At 40.0% G+C, this 20533-nt stretch overlaps 1 protein-coding gene across 6 annotated transcripts in view; it reads left to right on the forward strand.

Moving 5' to 3' along the window:
• The first annotated feature begins 433 nt into the window (after positions 1-433).
• STXBP6 (syntaxin binding protein 6) overlaps positions 434-20533 on the forward strand; it is a 100686-nt gene continuing 80586 nt past the window's right edge. Inside the window, exons 1-2 of one of the 6 annotated variants that reach the window (XM_085061991.1) lie at positions 434-564; positions 20110-20186. The gene's annotated coding sequence lies outside the window, so the exon portion shown is untranslated. Of the gene's footprint in view, positions 565-1512; positions 1700-2232; positions 2278-6808; positions 6886-7768; positions 7861-20109; positions 20187-20533 lie in introns of those variants that run through there. The other 5 variants (XM_085061988.1, XM_085061990.1, XM_085061989.1 and 2 more) reach the window with 5 other exon arrangements.

Consider the following 20533-nt stretch of genomic DNA (forward strand, 5'->3'; position numbering starts at 1 on the left):
GGCGGGACTCCGGCGCGGCGGAACCCGGCCCGGGGACGCTCCCCGGCCGCGCCGGCCGCTGGCTCTCCTCTCCGCGGTGCGCTCTCGCGGAGCGGCGCTGCCGCCAGCCCGACCCCACGGCGGCCCCGCGGGCGCGGAAGCCGCGCGCAGCGCCCGATCAGCAGCGTTTGGGGCTCCCTCGTTCCCTCCCTTCAGCGATCCCAAACACCGTCCCGACGCGCTTATTTCCTCCTGCCTCCCAAAGAAGCTTCCTGGCCGCGCTGCCACCGCTTCTGCCCGGCATCCCGCCCGCCCCGCCGCTCCGCTCCGCGGTTCGCGGGCGGCCCGGGACGGTGGCGGCGGGGGCGGTGGGCGGCCCGCGGGCGGCCCCGATTGGCGCAGCCGGCGCACGTGGGGCCGCCCTCTCGCCTCGGCGCTGGCAGCGCGGCCGCCGCCGCGGGGCACGGCAGGGCAGGGCGGGAGAGCGCAGCGTGCTCCGCTCCGCTCCGCGCGGGTCTCCGCGCACCGCACGCGGCGCTGCGGCGAGGAGAGGAGAGAGAGGAGTGAAGCCGAGCCTGCGGAGAGGTGGGTGTGGGAGCGGCCGACGCCGTGCTGCGGGTCGCGGTGGCCGCGGGGTGGGCGGGGGCGATGTGCCCGTCGGCTCTCTCGGTGGCGCGGCGCGCCCGCTCCGTTGGGGCTGCTGGCTGCCACGGCGCCCGCGGGCGGAGCTCTCCCAGGGAGCGGGGCAGCGAGTTAGCGATTAACTCCGCGGTGCCGTCCTCCGCCCCGGCACAGCGCCTGGGCGCTCCGGAGGTGGCGGGCCGAGGCGGCCGGGTCCGCACCCGGGGAGAGGCGGCTGGTACCGTGCCGCGGGCGGGGGCGGCCGCTGCCGGAGCCGCGGAGCTCCGCCGAGCGCCGTCTGCGGCGCGGCTGGGGCGAGGCGGGCGCTGCGTCCGGCAGCGCAGCCCTCCTGCCCTCGCCGTCGGAGGCTGTGGGAGCGGGGGTGTCCCGGCCCTGCAGCCACCCCCGGCACAGGAGGCTGTGCTCTGACACCGGCCCCGAGTCCGCGCTGCCGGGAGCGGCTGGTGCAGCCCCGCGGTGGTCGGTCCCTGTCGATCATCCTCGGGAGGTTCTGCGGAGGGTGAGGAGCAGCACAGAACCGGCCAGCAGACGTTAGGCAGACCTACTGGTCCCTTTGCAACACGATGTTTCAGGAGTAACCTTGACAGTCCAGTTGAAACGGCCACCACCACCTTCCCTGCCTTCTGTTTGAAACAGCTTTGCTAATGGAAAAGTAAAATCTACGACAGCTGTCGTCTTTATCCACTTGTCTTGTGCTGATGCCGATGAAATCTGAAGTTCTAGGAAATATTTACCCTTATTTAGAGAAAGGTGTTATTCTTTTTTCATCATATTTGGCCCTCTTGTCAAACAGAGGAGCTTATGTTTATGGAATTACATTACTTTGCAAATCCCTCTATTTTTCTCTAAATATAAACTGTCTTTTAGGATGTCTTTAACTTGGCTGTTTTCCTTCTGTGAGTCAGAGCTAGTGTTACTGCTTTTCATTGCTTGAACAGACTCCACAGCCCCATGACACCTCTCTTAAGAGTTTTAAGAGTTGTTGCTCATGTGATGGGGATCATCCAGCAGCTCTGCTTGACGTGACTGAGGCAGACAGGACCTTTTCCATCCTGAAATACTGGAAGATGACAATAAGGTATCTTGATTCTCTTTTGTTAATGGCATCTAATCAATGCTGCAGTGAACTAACTGTAGGGGAGGTCTGTGACCTGCTGTCCCTTTTGGAAGGGAGGAGTAAGCACAGGGCAGGGAAGCTGTTGTGTCTTGCTGGTGATGCATTGAGTTAGCAACTGGGAGGTTTCTTTTGCACATCTGTAGTTTCTGAGCACACTTTAACTCCTGATTTTTTCTGTAATTGTAGTAAGTTATTTTAATGAGGCCCTAAGAACTCCAAACATAATGAACACAAAAGAAATATCTGTGGTAGTTTGCGTGCAAGTAATCGTAATGGGCAGTAGTATTATTTTTCCCCCACACTGTGAATGTGAATGTACGGCTTCTTGTCCCTAGGATGAATGTTCCCGTGTGGGGTTGCTGTTAGTCTGCTTGATAAATACTTGAAAGAGTCACTTTCAGTGAAGTGTTTAAGGCCTTTCTGCTTGAGGGAATTCAGTTACAGTGTAGTCATGCCACACTAATTTCCCTTTTAATACTCTTGATTTTCTTTAGGATTATGCCTTAAAAGTTGGATGGCACATTGAAAAATGCACTAAGGTAAAACAATGAAAATAAAAAGTGTTGTGACATTTTGAGTGTAGAGTGAAAGCACCATTTTGGAAGTTTGCCCAATCACCATTTTGTGGTACCTTCCTCAGGTGAAGGAATTTCCAGATGGAAAAAAAGCCTGTGAAGATCTGTGCAGTGGAAAGTAAGGGATATTTACCCCTGAGTAGGAGTGTTTGCTGTGGTAACTGAGATTGCTGTTAACTAGCACATGCTGATTTCTCATGTCCATTTCATTCATCAGGTTTGTGAGTGTCTCCATAGACATGGTCTAGATAGGAACATGTAGAGTCAGGGAAGTGTGATGATAACATAGTAATGTGTGCTGTAGAAAGGCAAAAGAGAAGTATTTTATGGCGTTTTTCCTTCTAGATTTATGTTCAGATCACCTCATTCCTCTGTGTGTGTGTGATTTTTAGACAGTGAGGATGATATAAAAATAAGCCATTTATAAAGTCCTCAGTATGAAGGGCCTTGTTTTCCTCCTAGTTGAATACTTTTTCCTTGCACTACTTAAGGCTACTTCTACTAGAAGTTTACTTAAGTAAGATGAATTCATCAGTAGATATATCTTGTGCTTGTAGTGGTGTTACTAGATTAAAGTATATGTTTTAAAAAACTTAAAAATAACTTTCTTTAAAAAATTTAGGTTATAAGACTATATATGGGGTAAGATGTCTTCTGTTTTATTATGGATAAAATTCTATGAAATGCCAACTCTGTAAAATAGTAGCTGTTCGTCTCTTTTGGGGAGAGACATGCTATCTAAATAATAGTGCATTTGTTCCTTCTTTCTCTTTTCTTTCCTTGTAACTTAATGTCTCTTTCCAGTGTCCAGCTGGTAAGCTGACATTGCCAAGGTTGTACAAAAGTGTTTTAATCACGGGTTTGGAAGCCAGTGTTTGGATAATGTGGTGGTAAGACAGACTTGTCTTCTGTTTCTTACCAAGCAGGAATGCTATAGCTAACACGCATGCAGAGACAAATCAAGTCCTTCAAGGGAACACTTAATTTGCCTAGTCCTTTACTGGTGGTCTCTAGTGATGTTGGGGATTTGAAAAATGGATGAACTAAAAAGCCTTGGCATTAATTTATATTGTAGCCAGATACGCCAGTGAATTCATTAATACACTTCTGCATATGACTAATGTTAATGCTGTGTTAACTGTGTATAGGCACGTTTAAATTCAGGCATTTGGTTTGCCTGTTTCTTGTTTTGAGTCAGGACATGCAAACAGGATGTATCTAGTATTTTATCAGTGCTAATAAACATAGCCTGATTGTTTCTGGTTTCTTGTTGTGTAGCATTCCTTGGTTATACAGATCTTTAATTTATCCCCAATGAATTTCTTAAGGTTGGAGAAAAGGAGAGGAAAATAGTAACAATAATTGAAAACAAGAAATACATTGTTGGAGAAAAGGAGAGGAAAATAGTAACAATAATTGAAAACAAGAAATACATTAACAAGAGAAGGGTCTACTGGTTTTCTTGCCTAAATGATGTCACAGAATGTTTAGGCTGTGGTGTGCAGGGCTCTTGTTTTAGGTATTGCATCTTACTGCTTTTTTTTTTTCCTCCTCTGGGTCATCTGCTATCACGGAAATGAGTGATGGTTTCTCAAAAGCAAATGCATTTCTGAGGCTATATATAGCAGAAGTAAACTCATGAAATGTATTCACTGGGTAGCTGAGGGCCAAAAAGAGACCAGACCATTTAACAAAGTCGTATTCAAATTCTTTTAAAACTACCAGTATCCTCTTCCATACTGAAAAATCTTTTTATGGCAGTCCATTTTCTTTTTTCAGTTTGTTGGAGGCCCAGTTGACTTTTGGAATGTGTTGTTCATTGTGATGTTCTAGTGCTCATAGTTGAATGTTAAGCTGCCTTTTTTCCATCTTAAGCTTAGGCAGACATCCTCTGCACCTGAGGTTTTTGACACAGACAGTGCTGTGGGGCTTCTTTGTCATAAGTATAAAAGATAGTAATTCCTTTGTAAATGGGATTGCATGACTGTGAGTTAGCTTGATGTATTATGTATTTCTACTTTCCCTTTCATATTTTTTCTTGGCAGATAGTTTTGGTAAAGGATTCCTGCTGTGCTGAAATGCAGCAGGTCTGAGAGCAATTTGGACCATAATGTTCCTGGAAGGGTGGGCTGTGTTCTTTACAAGATAGCACCTGTATTGGATTTCTGGTGCTTGGAAGACCTAGGTTTATATGTTTGTGTTTAATGTTGTCAGCTTCATACTTTTATGTGTGGATAACAGTGGTAATCTATGGTCAGCAGCCCCAAGGGAAAAAAATCCAGACATTTCTGTTCTGTAGCATTTGATTTCCTTAATAAAACAGGAGCATTGTGGGAGTTTAAGGTTACTCAGAGGTGCAGAATTCTTACCAGTGGCTATGAATATGAGTTATAAAAAGTTTTACTGTCATGAACTCATGTGGATTAAAGTCCAGCACTAAAAGCTGAACTGTTTTTTTCTTGCCCTTTAAACTTAGTTCTAGTCTTGCTGTAGACATGAGAACAGTGCCAGATCCAGGAATCTTTTTGATGTTTTATTCTTCTTTCTTTACTACCTTGTGTGGCTTTAAACTTCAGACACTTTCACTTCATTATCTCTTCCTAGAGATTGCATATGTTTTTTAGATATGTGACATTTTCAAGTAGTGTAAAATACATGGTGTAATTACAGCCAGATCTGTTAATAATAGGGGCAACCCAAGACTGCATATATCTGTATGAAACACTTAGGATGGAGAGACTTTGTTACTTATACATTTTGGTTTTGGGTCTCCTTTTCACAAGCCATTCTGTGTTGTGCATGCAGGCTGTTTTAGAAAACACTTTTCTGTATCTTGCAATTACTTGCTTAGAGAACCAAAACAGTAGTTCCCTAAGGTTACTTGAAGGTTTTTTTTCATGGCTGTTGAGATGCAAAATTGAAAATCATTTAATTTTGTTTCTGCCTTTCCACTTGCTAGTGTATTTAGGAGGAGGGGAAGAACAAACAGCTGGCCATATGCAGTCCACACTTGGAAAACTCCCTCTAAGTAATTAATAGTAAGTCTAGGATGTTCATGAGCTTCCTCTTGAACTGTTTGCCTTTATGGGCCATTATAGCAGATCAAATTTCTGTATTCATTTAAAGGAACACAATGCTCAGTTCAACATTGTTAATCATATATGGAAAGAAAGAAGGAAAGAATATGATCAGTTATTGACAGATTGGAATTACACAGTTAGTGCGAGTTCCTGTTAGTTTGTTTATTTCCTTGAGCTTGTATGGCAGGTTGCTATCAGTATAATAAAGTGTCCAAATGCTCTGATATGCCCAGAGGTTAGTGACTAGAGTTAGCACCTCTGTGACTTTATGTAAACATGGCAAATAGTATTCTGAAGTGGGAATTTGTTCAGTGTAGGTTAACAATCTACCCTCTAACAGCAAACACTTGTCATTCTGTAGGACTCTGTGTTGGGGCCTTAGGCTTTTAGGCAGCATGACGTGGAGAAAGGATGGATGCTCAGAGATGTGCTCTGCTCATGTCTTGCAATACAAAGGGGCTTCTTTCTGGCTTCCTGGTGGCCATCAGTTCCTTGCTGGTAGGCATCCACAGCAGTTGGGCTCTGTCCCTGGGGCCTTTGCCACTTTTTTTTGTTGAATGAAAGTTACAAGCTTCAGAGAGACAAAAAGGTGTCTGGTGTCTTTCCATAGGAAAGGGCCAACAAAAGAACTCGTATTCAGCTGCCCTTAATCTCTTAAGGTCAGATTGAAATGTAGGTATTGAAAATCAGAATTCACAGCTTAGTTTTGTCATTTTAAAATTTAGGTCTGTGCTGAAGGGATTTCCTGAAGATACCAGTCTGACTTTAAAATACAAAAAACCCAGATGAATTGTAGAACAGCCGAGTTTGGATGGGACTTCTGGAAGTTCCTATTTGCAGTTTTATTACGCTATTCTCTTTAGGAGAAAAGCTTTGTTAAACTTAGCTTTTTTTGGACAGTGATCTTGAGCACATGGTGTGATTCTTGGGGTTGTCTGTGTAAGGCCAGGAGTTTGAGTTCATGATCTTTGAGGATCCATTCCAATACAGGGTGTTCTGTGATTTGTTTTGGGAGATGTAGAAAGGAAATTGCAGCTTGTAAATATAGAGGTTCACTAGTTATGAGGGGATACCAAACAAAGGAGACTTTGTTTTGTAAGCAGACAGCAGAATGAAGTCAGAGGCACATTCACAGATGGACTGGAATTCTTGGTTACTGGAACTGAAATGTTCCTAACTTCTGGTTTTTTGAGCCTTAAAAGGGGACCTTTTCAGAATAATCTTATATTGTGCCCAAGCTATTAATTTTCTCTTGATTGGTACAGAATTTCAGTTTCAGTGTAAGCATACTTTCAGTATGTTCTTTGAAGAAAGATTATTCTTGATTGAATTTAGTAAAACTCCCAACTTAAGAAAATTAGTATGTCAATTGTTTATTTAAAACATCAGTTTTACTGTAGCCTGTGCCTTTGCAGCTGTTCAGAAGTGACTGTCAGAGGAGCAAAGAATGATTCAACAGCATATGAAGTGCTGGATGCTTCCTACATCACTGGTAATGTATGATCTGTATTTGAAAAATGTAACCAAGAGTGAATATTTACATGTTTTGAATATTTTTTTTTTTTCTGGGTGACAAACTAGTTTGACTGTAATATCAGGCTCAGGTTGTACTAAGTTATGGTGTTTGGATCACTTTCAATTTTCCAGGGCCTGAAATACACATACAGAAATTCATGATTGAAGTGTGTGTTTTGAAGATTCTGATTTAATTAACACCTACAGAAACTGAAGGCTGTGGCTGACTTCAGTGGGACTGGAACAGAGCATGTAGGCATGCTTTGTCCCATGGAGTTGCTTTACTTTTCTATCTCCTGTGTATTTAATAAGGCTTCAGGTGTTCTTTTTATCTGTAACTATGGTGCTAGTTAATGTGTTTCTTAGATGCTGAGACATAGTTACAGTACATAATCTATTTATGAAATACTCAAATATGAGATTAAGGATTTGCCATAGGTGATCATTTGTATCTTGCAAAGTTGTTAATTAACCTGCACTTAGGCACATCGCCTTTGTGATTCAGTCTGTGCTTAAAACTAGAGTCTTCTATGTCAATTCTGCATTGACTTGTGAGTTAATGCTGTCTTCTTAGGCACCTGATTATCTGCTGACCTGAGGTGTCCACATTTCCAGTCTAGTCAGTGGAAGGAGTTGAAAGCCCTGCAGGCACGAATCACAGTATTGTAGTGTTTCATAAAATAGTAATGACATTACTTCAGTAAGATGTATTAAAAAAGCATGAACAGCAATAGCTTTTATGTGAGTTGGGAGTAAAGCAATACAATTTTGTGAGTACTCTGTTAGCTGAAGGTAGCTGTGTCTGTTTGGTTACACCCCATTTACACATCTTGACACACCACTGTCCCTGCATGCTCCAGTTTGCCAAGGTCGTGCTGAACTGTGGATGGCTCTTGTCCCCAGCCCAGAGAATCAGTTGCATGGGGGTGTCTCTTGAGAAAGCTTTGTGAAGGTAAGATAATTGATTATCTGTGAAATTTTTCAGGAGGAAGTTAGGACCTCTGACTTGTTTGATGGAATCTGAAACATGATATTTAATGTCTTAAAAGGAAATTCTTTGTGTCCGATACGATATTTTAACTCAGAGCCCTTGTCTGACTGAAGGCTAATGTGACAGCCTTTAAAGGATTAAGAAATCAGTGTGCCTATACCTTAAATAAAGAATTTAGTAGATGGGAGCTATGTATAGGGCACCTTCAGATCCTCGTAAGAATTGCAGAAGAGACTAGTTTCAGGTTCTGTTTGGTTGCTAGACAATATTTCATTTTAGGGGACAAAAAATATGCAATTAAAATATATTGGACTTTGGCAACTTTAAAATTTTTTTTTGTAAACATTATTCATTTTAACTTAAAAAGAAAATTTCAAAGATAATCTCTGTCAGCTAAGAAATATACTGGCTTTAGTCATGTCATGTAAAACAACACTGCATTAAGCTGCCCTTTTTTTTTTTTTCGTGGTGGTTATTCTTGTTAAAAGACCATTAGTGTTTTGAAATAGGAGTGTAAGGGCTTATGATAGTTCCAGATGTCTGTGGGTGCAATTCTACTCCTAGTTATTTCTCTAAATCTTCTCATTCATTCTTGTAAAAATGACTGCTTGTGAAAGTGAGCAGGTCTGGAGTGAAGCAAGGCTTTTGGAGTGGTTCTGCATTCCTATTAGGGGGGTGATAAGAACATGTTTGCAGTTCTGCTTTCTGTTCCTCTCCACTAGTTTATTAGGGAACTGACTTGGCTATCTGGATGTTTGGGTATATAAAAGTGGGAATTCTCCAGTAGTATCAGACACTTGTTTATTTCATACTTGTCCCCTGTGGAAGCTTGTGAAGCAGGGTGTAGTCAAGATGCTGACATAGCTTGTGATTAGTTGCTTGTTTCAAACAGTAATAGCTGATATCTTCAAATCTTAACATTGAAGTACTGACTGGTTTTTGTGTGTGAAAGTACCTTTTTTGTTCATTCAAAAGCTAAATGTGCAGTTTTGTTTTTGTTTATTTGCATTCCATCTGGTTACAGTGAAAAGTTCAGGAGTGGATTGTCTTTGCTTGTAACCCAGGTACCACTTTGGGTGCTGGGTGAGGCTTTCTTGCAGCTCTCTGAGCATTGATCAAGCTGAAGAATGCAATTGTGCAACTCTGTAACACTGACCTGGTGGTCCCACAAGTGCTTAGCAGATGTTGAACTCTTCCCATGCATTCATGAGCTGGCTGTGGTGAGCCTTCATTTTCTGCAGAAGGAAATAATATTAAATTAGTTCCTAAAGGTGATATTTTGTGGTAAAACTGTGATAATACATCTTTCTAATTCTGGTTTTATGGATTATCAGCGTATCATACTTTAGTTTTGTCTTTTAAGCAATTCTGTAACAAACTTGTAATCAACTCAGTGTGGATTTGGAGTCCCCTTGGTATTAAAATTTGTGAATTTATGCCACAGAGAATCTTGCCCAATGTATAACACAAACATCTTCCCCTTTCCTGTTTGTAACAAGCCTGTTCCTTAGGTTTCTAGAGTAAAACGGGCAGGGATATATACGGACTGTTTTTCTGCCTCTTTCATTGTGCGTCTCTTGTGGTTTTCTCTGTGTCTGACATAGTTTGTACGTGTACCCTGAACGTAGTCTGTGCATGTCTCTGCACAGAAGGAAATGCATTTTCATAGGTGGAGCAATAAAAGCCACCCTTGTGAAGGTGTAGTGTCTGGGTGTCTCATAGGGAGGTGGTTTGGTGGCCAGAGTTACATGAGCATTTTCTCACTTCCTGCTGGTGACAAAGCACTCAATCCCAGGCTATTTTTCTGTATGTTTCTCCCCAGTATGTGGATTTATTTCATGTTCTTACAATATAGGCTTATCTGAACTTCAGAATGCTCCCAGCTTTGACATGAGTGCTCATACTTATTTTTGCTTTTTCATTTAAACATTTCCTCTTCCTCCCTTTTCAAAAGGGCAGTGTGTGGTGGGGTTGACAACTGATGTCTGGTTTGACTTTAAAAGGGAGCCTTACTCCTCTGATAGAGGGGTAAATAATTTATCTTGTAGCAAGAGGAAAATCCTTTTTGTTTCACTCAGTCAGCTGTCCTGAGGAGGGGGTAGTAGGGATAGGAAAAGTGGAATCCAAACTGTGATATTATGTATTGTAGTAAATAATCCTGAATAAAGTTTTCTGAAAATAGAAAAGAGCTATTATAGGACTCCCAGAAAGTGCAGCAGTCCCTGCAGAAACATGTCTGACATGGGAGGAAGTGAGAGTTCAGTACCACTGAAACATGGAGAGGTGCAATGAGTTGCCTTCTGAGGTATGGGAGGTATTATCTGATTAATGAACCAGTAGCACTGGTTCAGCTGTCTGCCTCGGACAAGAATTGTTCCCGTGACATGGTCTCAGATGTGTCTAATCTCACCCTTTGTTTTTTGCCTTTATTATTTTATCTGTTTCTTCACCATTTCTCACTATTTCTTACTTAGCAACCCTTGTATGTGATTTCAATAATGAGTCTATTCTCTTTCAGTCCTTATTTAGCAGTAGTCTGGAATTTCTTAAGGGACTTAATAGGTGTATATTTCGCTGTCATGCATCAGCTTAAACATTAACTTTGGCATCTTTGGGCAAAAAATTTTTCTTAGAGATTGATTTCTTCCATTGTTAGGTGAGTTCTCATCTTTCTTCTTGTTGCTACTTCCTTATTTAAATACTTGTACATTTCTAGCTCATCTTAGAAAAAAGGTAACATTTGAGGAGAGTAAGATGTGACCGGATGACTGGAAAAGGGGAAACATTGCGCTCATCTTGGTAAAGGATAGAAAGGAGAATCCTGGAAGCTGCTGACCTGTCAGCCTCACCTCTGTGCCTCGGAAGGTCATGGAACAGATCCTCCTAGAAGCTGTGCTAAGGGATATGGAGGACAGGAAAGTGACTTGAGACAGCCAGCATGGCTTCACCCAGGGCAAGTCCTGCCTGACCAAGTGGCCTTCTGTGGTGGAATGACTTCATCAGTGGACAAGGGAAGGACTACAGATGTCGTTTATCTGGGCTTCTGTAAAGCCTTTGACATGGTCCTCTCCAACATCTTGCTCTTTAAATTGGAGAGAGGAGGATTTAGTGGGTGGACTGTTTAATGGATAAGAAACTGGTTGGATGGTCACATCCAGAGGGTAGTGATCAATGGCTCAGAGTCTTGAGTGACAAGCAGTGTCCCTTAGGGATATGTACTGGGACCAGTGTTATTAAATAACTTCATCAATGACACAGAGGGACTGAGTGCACCCTCAACAAGTTTTCAGATGACACCAAGCTGGGTGGTGTGGTTGACACACCTGAAGGACAGGATGCCATCGAGAGGGACTTGGACAAGCTTGAGGAGCAGGCCCATGGGAATCTCAGGAGTTTTAGCAAGACCAAGTGCAAGGTGCTGCAGCTGGATCAGACAACCCCCAGTATCAACACAGGCTGGGGATGAACAGATCAGAGCAGCCCTGCCCAGAAACACTTGGGAGGGCTGGTGGGTGAGAGGCTTAGACATGACCTAGCCATGTGCTCTGGAACCAGATAATCTTTAAGGTCCCTTCCAATGCAAACCATTCTATAGTTCTGTGGTTGTGTGACTTACTTTGTAGCTTCCATTTCTCTCTATTTTCAGTTCTACTTCTCTTTCACAATGTGTCTTCATTTTTCTTATGAGTTGCATGCTTAAATGAAACAACAAAGTTATTGGTGATAAGGGATGAAACGTAAGTGTTCTAAAAATGTCACTGTGGTATGTTCTGGATCTTTCCAGATATGTTATTACATTCTGTGACAGGCTGTGAAATACTCCACATGCATCAAGTAAATAATAACTATTATGAATAAATGCTTTTAAATTAGCAGAGCTGGATGACTTGTTTCTGAACATCTTATAATGAAAAACTGGAAGAAGTGTAGGTAGAATAAGGAAGGACCTAGAATTAAGTTAGATACATAACTGAGTTGTTGCTTCTTATTCTGTAGTGGAACAAAAGAAGCCAATGCTCTGCCAGTGCTAAAGGGTCTCAGAAAAGGCAAATCTGAAGTGGTGGGTGGTTATTTACCTCAGTATGATGCTGGGAAGTCTAATACATATACTTTAATATGTGCAGAGTATTCTGCATTTAATTAAGCTCAAGATTTGAGCAATGTACATTCAAAGGCAAAAGAAATGCATCTGTTATCTTTTAATCTTTCATTGAATGGAGCAATTGATTTCAGTCTAGTATTATCTGTATAACAAGGTACAGGACATGGAAGGGCTGCTTCCGCTTTTGGTTGGCACTCTTCATTGTTCTAAAACGTCTGAGCACTTTAAGTACTGGTAATATCTCTGTTGGACATTGAATTTCCTATTGTGTTTCTTTAAACTTATTGGTTAAAGGTTAACTTTAGTATACACAGTCTGTAAATTAATTATATGCTTGTGTATACCTGAGATGTTTCCTTTTTAAGAGGTGAATTTGCATCTCTGCAAAACCATAATGTTTTGGGTTTTTTGTTTTGGTCTTTGGACTGAATGGACATCTCAGGCAAAAAGCTTTTGTTGGAAGATTTTTGGAAGGTTTATTAGCAGTAGATCCTTGCTTGATTCCAGATGGAAATCTCTCAGTTCTCTCGGGGTACCTATGAAATTGTTCTTTCCTACAGTAATAAAATAGGCTCTCAAGTATAAATGATGCTAGAATTGTCAAGCTGAGTGAGCAACTAAAACTAATGAGTTGCAAAGAATTCCAAGTATGCATCTGGCTATTAGGGCTATACCCACAGTTTAGTTATGTCTTTATTTGGGAAAACATCTCCCGCTTTCTTTACTTTCTGTGCAGATGGCCATACAAAAGATTGCTCTTTGAAGAGAGAGTGAAACATGAGTAGGCATAGTAGCTAAAAGCACAGAATGCATTTAACACTTAATTTCAGAGTCTTTCTGTGTCACAAAGATTTAGAAGCAGCTCTTATAATGATACAGCTTTTGACAAATTAGTATCCTTGTGAAAACTAGATGAAAGCCTTTTAAGAAGTTGTAAGAACAATATTTGTGCCATGTGCTAAGTGCCTACACTATTGTCTCCTTTATTATAGATGCCAATTTTTACAGAGTTGCCTGTCCTTGCAAACCTTTCTGCATGAAATTTTCTTGGAGAGACAGAAGGTTCTCAAATACTAATAGATCCTGTAGTCCATAACACATGTATACTTTGCAAATGAAATGCATTTTTCCTTTTTCAGCCAACGAGGAAATGTGAAAGAATTTTCTTAAGAAAAAACCCAACACCCTAAGCTTCCCCTTCCCTCCTTTTCCCCCTGGCTGAGATATTTTGGGATATTAACTTTAAAAATGCAGTTGACACCTCTTTCTGTCTTAGAAAACTTCCTAACGTGTAGGCAGGAATAATAAAAATTTTTAATTACTGCAACCCTGATAAGATCCCACTTTTAAAAAGTATTAAGTTCTGTTGGAATCTTGAAAGCATATGAACTTGTGGAAAGCTAGGTTCAGCTGCCTTGGTGATGAAAGACCAGAAGAAAGCATACATAGATTCCATTTAGGGTGCGCTGAGACCCTATTAACAATATTGTTTACTGGTTCTCGTTTTTTGAAACTTCCCTGCCTATATGCATGTACTGTGTTTCATTGGTGGCCTCTCTGTCATGCTGAATATAGTCTGTTAGTTTAGATTTTGGCTCAGCATCGAAGCCCAAATACATACTGTACAACTGCATTGTATGTGAACTCACTATCAAAAACCCCCAAACAACTTTTTAAATGCCTACATCTACCAGGGCTTGAATTCAGGCCTTTGAGTTTCTGAGTGGGTTGTTTGCTTGTTGGTTTGGTTTTTTGTGGGGTTTTTCTGGGTTTTTTGTTTGGTTTTGGGGTTTTTTTGTTTGGGGGTTTTTTCTTTTGTTTTGTTTTTTTTGTTTTTGCTATGGCTTAGGAATCAGTTGTGAAATTGCAGGTTCTGCTTTGACCCGAGGTGTTAACAAAAGTGGAAGAATTCTGAAGCCAGGAGGTCTGTTTAAAGACTAAGACTTAACTATATTCAACCATCAGAAAGTTAGTGTTGTGATGGTAACATGATAGCTGATACTGGTAAGGATGAAAAAGTTACTTGCAAAGTGAATGTGTGCAAAATCAAATGCGTCTGCTTTATCTGTGTGGAGTATGGGAAAAATTTTGATTGGATTTCTCTGCTTTTATCTTTTGACTATACTGTGTTTAATGTATTTTATTAGTGATAACATCTGTGATAAAATGCAGCGCTGAATCCTTGCATAATGGGAGAGCTACTGAAAGAGCTGTTAAATATAAGTAATTATCTCTGAGGCTTTAACTACCTGTTCTGAAAATCTCTCAGGGATTTCTCCACTTGTTGAACATAATGAGCACAGAACATCATTAACTTTAAAGATACTTGTGCACCCAGGATTCTGGGTCTGTTGAATGTGTGACACTGATTTTCTTCTCTTGGACGAAGACATTTCTCCATTCTTCTAAGCTTGTCCTGTCACTGTTGCACACTTGTCTTCATATAAAAATTAATAGGACTTCCCTTCCTTTTCTTGTTATCTTCTTCTTTCTTAATTTTCTTTCTCATTGTCCTCGTGTTATGTACTTGGATTGCTTTTCTTTTACCTTCTGTTCTGTCCCTTCACCAGTTTTGACATGGGTATGAGTTGTTAAAAGGACTGTAGTTGCAGCAGGTTGCCTGTTCAGGTTCCAGCATGAGTGGTATGAAAGCTTAATATTGAAAGGAGAAGGTTTCAAAGAAAGAAAAGTGTTAAGCTACCAGCAAAAATGTACAAAACCTAGATGTGTAACAAGGTGTAGAATGCCATGCACGTTGCAGTAAAGAGTACTGATCATGGAAGTGTATTAATAACAGTAATCTGGATAAGATTTTAACAATTCTAGAAAAAGATTCTAGTTGATGCAAATTTGCTTAAAAATATTTTCCTTGTGACTTCAGTGTACATTCTCACACTTCTTTAGCCTTCCCACTGTATTGTAATAAGGCTTACACCCCCTGAGTAAAGCCATTTTTGTTTCCTTTCAGAAATTAATAGAGGAGGTAATTGTGTTTCTGGTGAAGACAGAGCTGTGTACAAGGAAATACTAGATCTGAATTGTTCTTATTACAGTTGTGAAAGGGCATCAGATCAGTAAATAGTTCTGTTGTATATCAGGAAAGACAAATAAAGGACAGTAAACATTGGCATTTGATCTTGAATCTAATTTACATAGTTTATTTAACAAGGCTGTCTGCTTCGATTGTAGAAGAGCAGGAACCTTCGGCTATAGTAAGGTGAGTAGCAATTTGAGTTTCCATTTATGCCTTCCTCAGGTGTTTGCACCTCAGGCTTACTGGTTGTCAGCTACCTTTAAGCAGTTAAACATTTGTAAAAGCTAGAAGGAGTACTGCGTACATTTGTATGCTCAGCAAACATTTGTCCATTATTTTAGGAAACCTCACAGGTTTTAGAGTAAACTTAAAAGTCACTAAATGTACTGGTACACTGAAAACACATCTCCTCGGTGTGAATACAGCTGTACTAGCCTCCAGACAAGTGGGAGATAAGATCCTGAGAAGGGTGAGTTCTCCTAACAGAAGGCAGAGAAAACCTGGTGATGTTTGAAGGACCTAGTTCTTTCTGTCTGTGTGTGAACCATAACATCATCTTTGCAGCACAAGGGAGGAGAGAATGAGGCAGCCTTCCTGTGGGAGCTTCAGAGGCCACGCTGACTGGATTTGAAAGCCTTGTGTGAAAAAGTCCTGTAGTCTTTTGTCCCAGCAGTAGTACAGCCTGGAATAGGGTGGAAGACCACTCTTGATATACTCAGGGTGTTGACAAATAGCAAGTGAAAAAAGATTACATGGACCTGAAGGGAAGAGGAAATTCATCTTCTTTCATAGTCAGTTACAGGAGAAATAGCCAGAATAACATGTTAATTTCAAGTAAACTGTTCAGTGTTGATTTAAAAGTCCTGAAATACGTAGAACCACGTTTGTTCATGAAACTTGGGTAATTTGAAGCAAGTTGTGAATCTTGTTCTCCCTTTCACCTACTCCCCTCCATTCATATTTTGAAATTATATTGGGATTCTACCACCAACTTCAGTCATGTGTGATTGCAGTGTTGTAGGTTCCCCCCCTTAAATAAAGGTAAAAAAAAAGAGGTAATTAGGATTCTCATTGAAAGTGTATTGTTGAGTAGTAACAATAAGGGCATTTTATTAAAGCTGTAAAACTATCCTAGATCTCTCTCTCTTCTAAAAACATTGTTCTCCAAACAAAACTGTGATACTTGAAAATGTAGTCTACCAATATGTGTGAACTAGAGTACGCAGGCTCAAAGATGTGCTTAGTGTAAGCACTTACTGAAACTAAGTTTATGTAAAAAGTGGCAGTAGATAATTTCTTTGTTACTTCTTCTTTGGGAAACACCGAAAAAGCCAGTAAATGCAGACTTGTGTGGATCAGAACTGGTAATATTCCACAGTTATGGCATTCAAATCCAACGCTCTGCTTCTAACACCTTTTCTTCTGTATTACCTGGGTAGTGCTGCCCACTCCTTCCCCTCCCCAAAAGTAAATACTGAAGATCCATAAAACAGGAATTTGCTTAATGATTTCATCTCCTGTAACCAGTTAAGTTCATTATCACTTCTGTGTATTCAGGTTGTGGTATGAAATTTGCAGATTTGACTTGCTCAAGACATTGCTCAAAAGTGTATCAAAACAGGAAGCACAGGACAGGAGTTACAGCTTGATGGAATTAAAGTAGAGGTGTTGAACAGAATGCAGTACTGTGGTGAAAAAGTACTTTAACTTTGTGCCTGGATTATCATCATAATTTTAAGGTATATTGGTGCTGATTTAGTATAGAGGCAAACTTTTTTTCTTAAACTGCTTAATGAAAGGAAGCATTGCGGTAAAAGACAGACAGTTCCTGCCAGACACTAGAATTACAACTATATTGATAAAGTTAGTTGGGATGATTTTTTTTTCCTCTCTTAGAAGAAGATTTTTGAGATCTTCTGTTAATGTGTGCAACAGTGAGACTGCCAGAAAATGGTTCTCTAAAATGCAATCTCTTAAGGCAACCAAATGCTTCATTGAAAGCAGTTTCTTTTAATCTGCAAGTCAGTTGGCATCAATCCTGTTTAGTGGTTTGAGTTTTAAAAGAAGAGCATTGATGTCACACTGAAGCTTGCATAATGCCAGTGGTGGCTGCCTTATGCACATTATTTCTATGAGCTTTTCTAAATCCTAGACTTCACTGGTAGTGCAGATACATCATTTTCTGGAAACAGAAATGGATGCTCTTCTGGATCCTCTTTTCTGCATTATTTTTGATGTTCAAGATTTAGAGCTACCAAATAAGGTTCTTATGCCTACCATTTTCCATCAGTGGCCACAGTAATGTTCAGAGGTATTTCAAATTTAGCAAAACAAATTTATGAAAGTAATCAAAGAAAGGCCATTCTGAAATAGAGCTGGTGGATACTGTCACTGTATTCAAGTGAGAGTAGTTTGGAAATCTGACTTTTGCATATGGGTTTTCTTCTTTGCTTTTTTTTTTTTTTTTGGTGGTTTATTTTGTTTTGTGTTTTGGTTTGGTGGTGGTTTGTTTTTTGGTTTTTTTTTTTTTGTTTTAATAGCATTGGTATACTGGAGACAAACCCATGTCAACCCCTCTGTCATCATATGTGGAAATGTCTCATAACTAAAACAGGAAGAGGGAACTTTAGGGACAGCAGGATACAATTTATGAACGTGAGTTTCCAAATCTGGAGTTTTATTTCAGTATACTATCAGTTTGCATCTGTTTATGTACTTGGCACAGAATTACTTTCGTTCAGTCCTAAAGTCATTACTTCAGGACTGACCATTCAAAATTTTTTTTTTTTTTTTTTTTTTTTTGGAGCATTTTGTACTATTAGACTACATTAAATGTAACTGTTTGTCAGTAAAGTTGATAATATCTTTTGCTGCTTTGGCTTGAAGGAGGAGTTGTGCCTTGCAATCAATATCATTTGCAACTCTTTAAGGTAACTAACTCACACATGCAGTAATTCACAAGAAACTGAAAGGAAGTTACATGGAACTTCTCTTTTGGCAGTGCTTATTAAGCATATTTCATCATCCCAGAAATTCTATTCAGTCTAAGCCTCATTTTGGAAAAGAAGGAAAACTGTCTGTTTCTGTCTGGAGCTTGCTCGATACAAAGCAAGCCATTTAACTTCTTGCCTAAAGGCTTGTAATTTGTGTTTGAAAAAATTAATTACCATAAGGGAAAATTCAATAGGAGCTGGAATCTTAGGTTTTTCATTTGATTTCAACTGTCACTGAAGACTGACTGGTTTCATTTATTGCTTCACTTAACCTTTCTTCATGAATATGCTCTAACTATGTTTCTGGTTTCCTTCTCCTTTGGGAATGCTTGATGGCTGTCATTTTTGATTTTTAGTTTAGTGAAAATGACAACTTGAGTATAAGTGACAGTTTTCAAACCCGCTTTTAAATAGATATGAATTTTCCCAATTCCTTGTAGATTGTATCAATCCACTTGCAGTGCTTTTAATGGGTCTGTGGGATGTCTTCAGCAGCTGGCAAGTCCATTTTAAAACACCTGTCAGGATTACCATTTATCCTTTCACCATTGTGATGTCTATGGTTTGCTGCTAAAGTAATGAGCTATCCCAGCATGGATAAGTTGTGACTTGAGTCTGTTGCATACCTTTATCCTATGCATAAGCCCTGCAGTTACCTCATGCTTATGTGTCACAAGTACAGGCATGAACCTGATGTGTAATATGGGATGCTCAAGGAAGAAAGGAATGCTTGGTGAAGCAGTGTAATTAAGCATGGCGCAAACAGGACGTGTCCATCTGTCAAACGTGATCTGTATATTCTGCAACCAAAATGTACAAAGAAGTGGTCATCCTTTGGATGGGTGGATAGTTAGTGTTTTGATCTGTCAAATGCTAAATGACAGGATTATCAGGTGCTTAATAGAAAGCTCTTACTTTTTTTAATTTCTTAGTTTTAAATTTGAGTTTAGAAGATTTAGATCTGTATTTCTTCTAATCCTGTTCAAACGAATTTTATACCTCAACACAGGGACAATAGTTTCTGATTTTGAAATGTCAGATTACTAGTTTCATTACTACTTTTTTGCACTTCGGCAGTGTTTGTGAATTTGAAGTATGCAGAAGCAACTGAGGCATAAAATGTATAAATTACATCAGTAGTAAGTTAGACTAAAGAATATTAAAACAAGCCAAGCAATTGCTTGTTCCCTTTATTTTTTTTATATCTTGTGTGCATAAAGTGGGTTTCCTTTGATTGAGACAGCTGTAGCAATGACATTTCCTGATTTCATGTCCTGGGGCAAAAAAATAGCTTTAGAAGGAGGTTATCTTGAGTTGGTGTTAGCTGCTTAAAGAAATATCAGTTGTAAATGATGTATGTTTGAGCTGCCTCCAGTAGGGACCGGACCTTTTGAAATGCTTTCCAAATCTATTTTCTGAGTTTCAGTCTGAGTTGAACTTCTTTCTAAGCAAAAACTTCCTCATTCTCCTGTCACTAGAAGTAAGTTGATCCACTGTTTTTGGTGTTGTACTATGAGTAAGTCTTAACTGAAATTTTGCCTGTCATTGGTACCTGTCAGTTTATTTAAGTTTATTGATATTTTCTGCTTTGAATATCAAAATTTTGCCTCCTTATGCAGCAGAAAAGGCTGAAAAGAATCTGTTTTATCTATAAGGGGGTATAAGAGTGCTTGTTTACAATGGGCAGTTATGCTTGTTATTTTATATATTCAGTGACCTAAAGGGGAGAAAACCTCTGCAAAATAATGAAACCTTTGAAATTCAGGAAGGTTTATTTTGAAATATTACCTCAAAATTTCTCGTAACTGTTTGGCTGTCTTGTTTTTCATATAGCCAGCATTTCAAAAGGTAAAATTAAACTATTGAGGCTTGTAGCTAGTGTCTTGTTGATAGTTACATGTACCAGTAATCTGTGAAACTGTTTTAATTTTTTCTGAACAAGTACACAGATTGCTCCAAAATATGATTTTAAGAATTAATTCCACTCTTTCATTTATGGAATAGCAATGCTAACTATTTGAATTTTTTTTTCTTTCTGTTCAGACATAGGTTCAAGGATTTATTTCTATTTTAATTTCAAGTTTACAGACTAGAGTCTCCCTGAAGTTCAGATGACTGCCTGTTGGTGGCCCATATGGAGCAGGAACTATTCTTAACTGTGAGCAAGACCATTTTGTTCATAATTCTCCTTTTTGGCCTGCTCAGTTTATCATCTCACTAGAATGGGATTGTGCACCCAGAATCTTTATTAATATTGATGAGTTGTAGTGTGAGCACTTAATTCTATTATGCATGAACTGTTGTATTTGAATAATCAGAAATTTTTATTGACACAGGTATGGTGTACTTGGCTCTCTAGTTATCATATTGTTGTTGAAGTGGTAATCTTGTTATCTTGACTTAGAATGGAAGAACTGACAAGGCTTGGCAGCTCCTTTGCCACCTATCAAAATTGGATTTCTTGCCAGTGTCACTGAAGCAATTTTTAATGTGCTCTTATTAGAC

The sequence above is a fragment of the Lichenostomus cassidix genome, chromosome 5 (assembly GCF_008360975.1).
Source record: "Lichenostomus cassidix isolate B80296 chromosome 5, HeHo_3.0, whole genome shotgun sequence".
NCBI lineage: Eukaryota > Metazoa > Chordata > Aves > Passeriformes > Meliphagidae > Lichenostomus > Lichenostomus cassidix.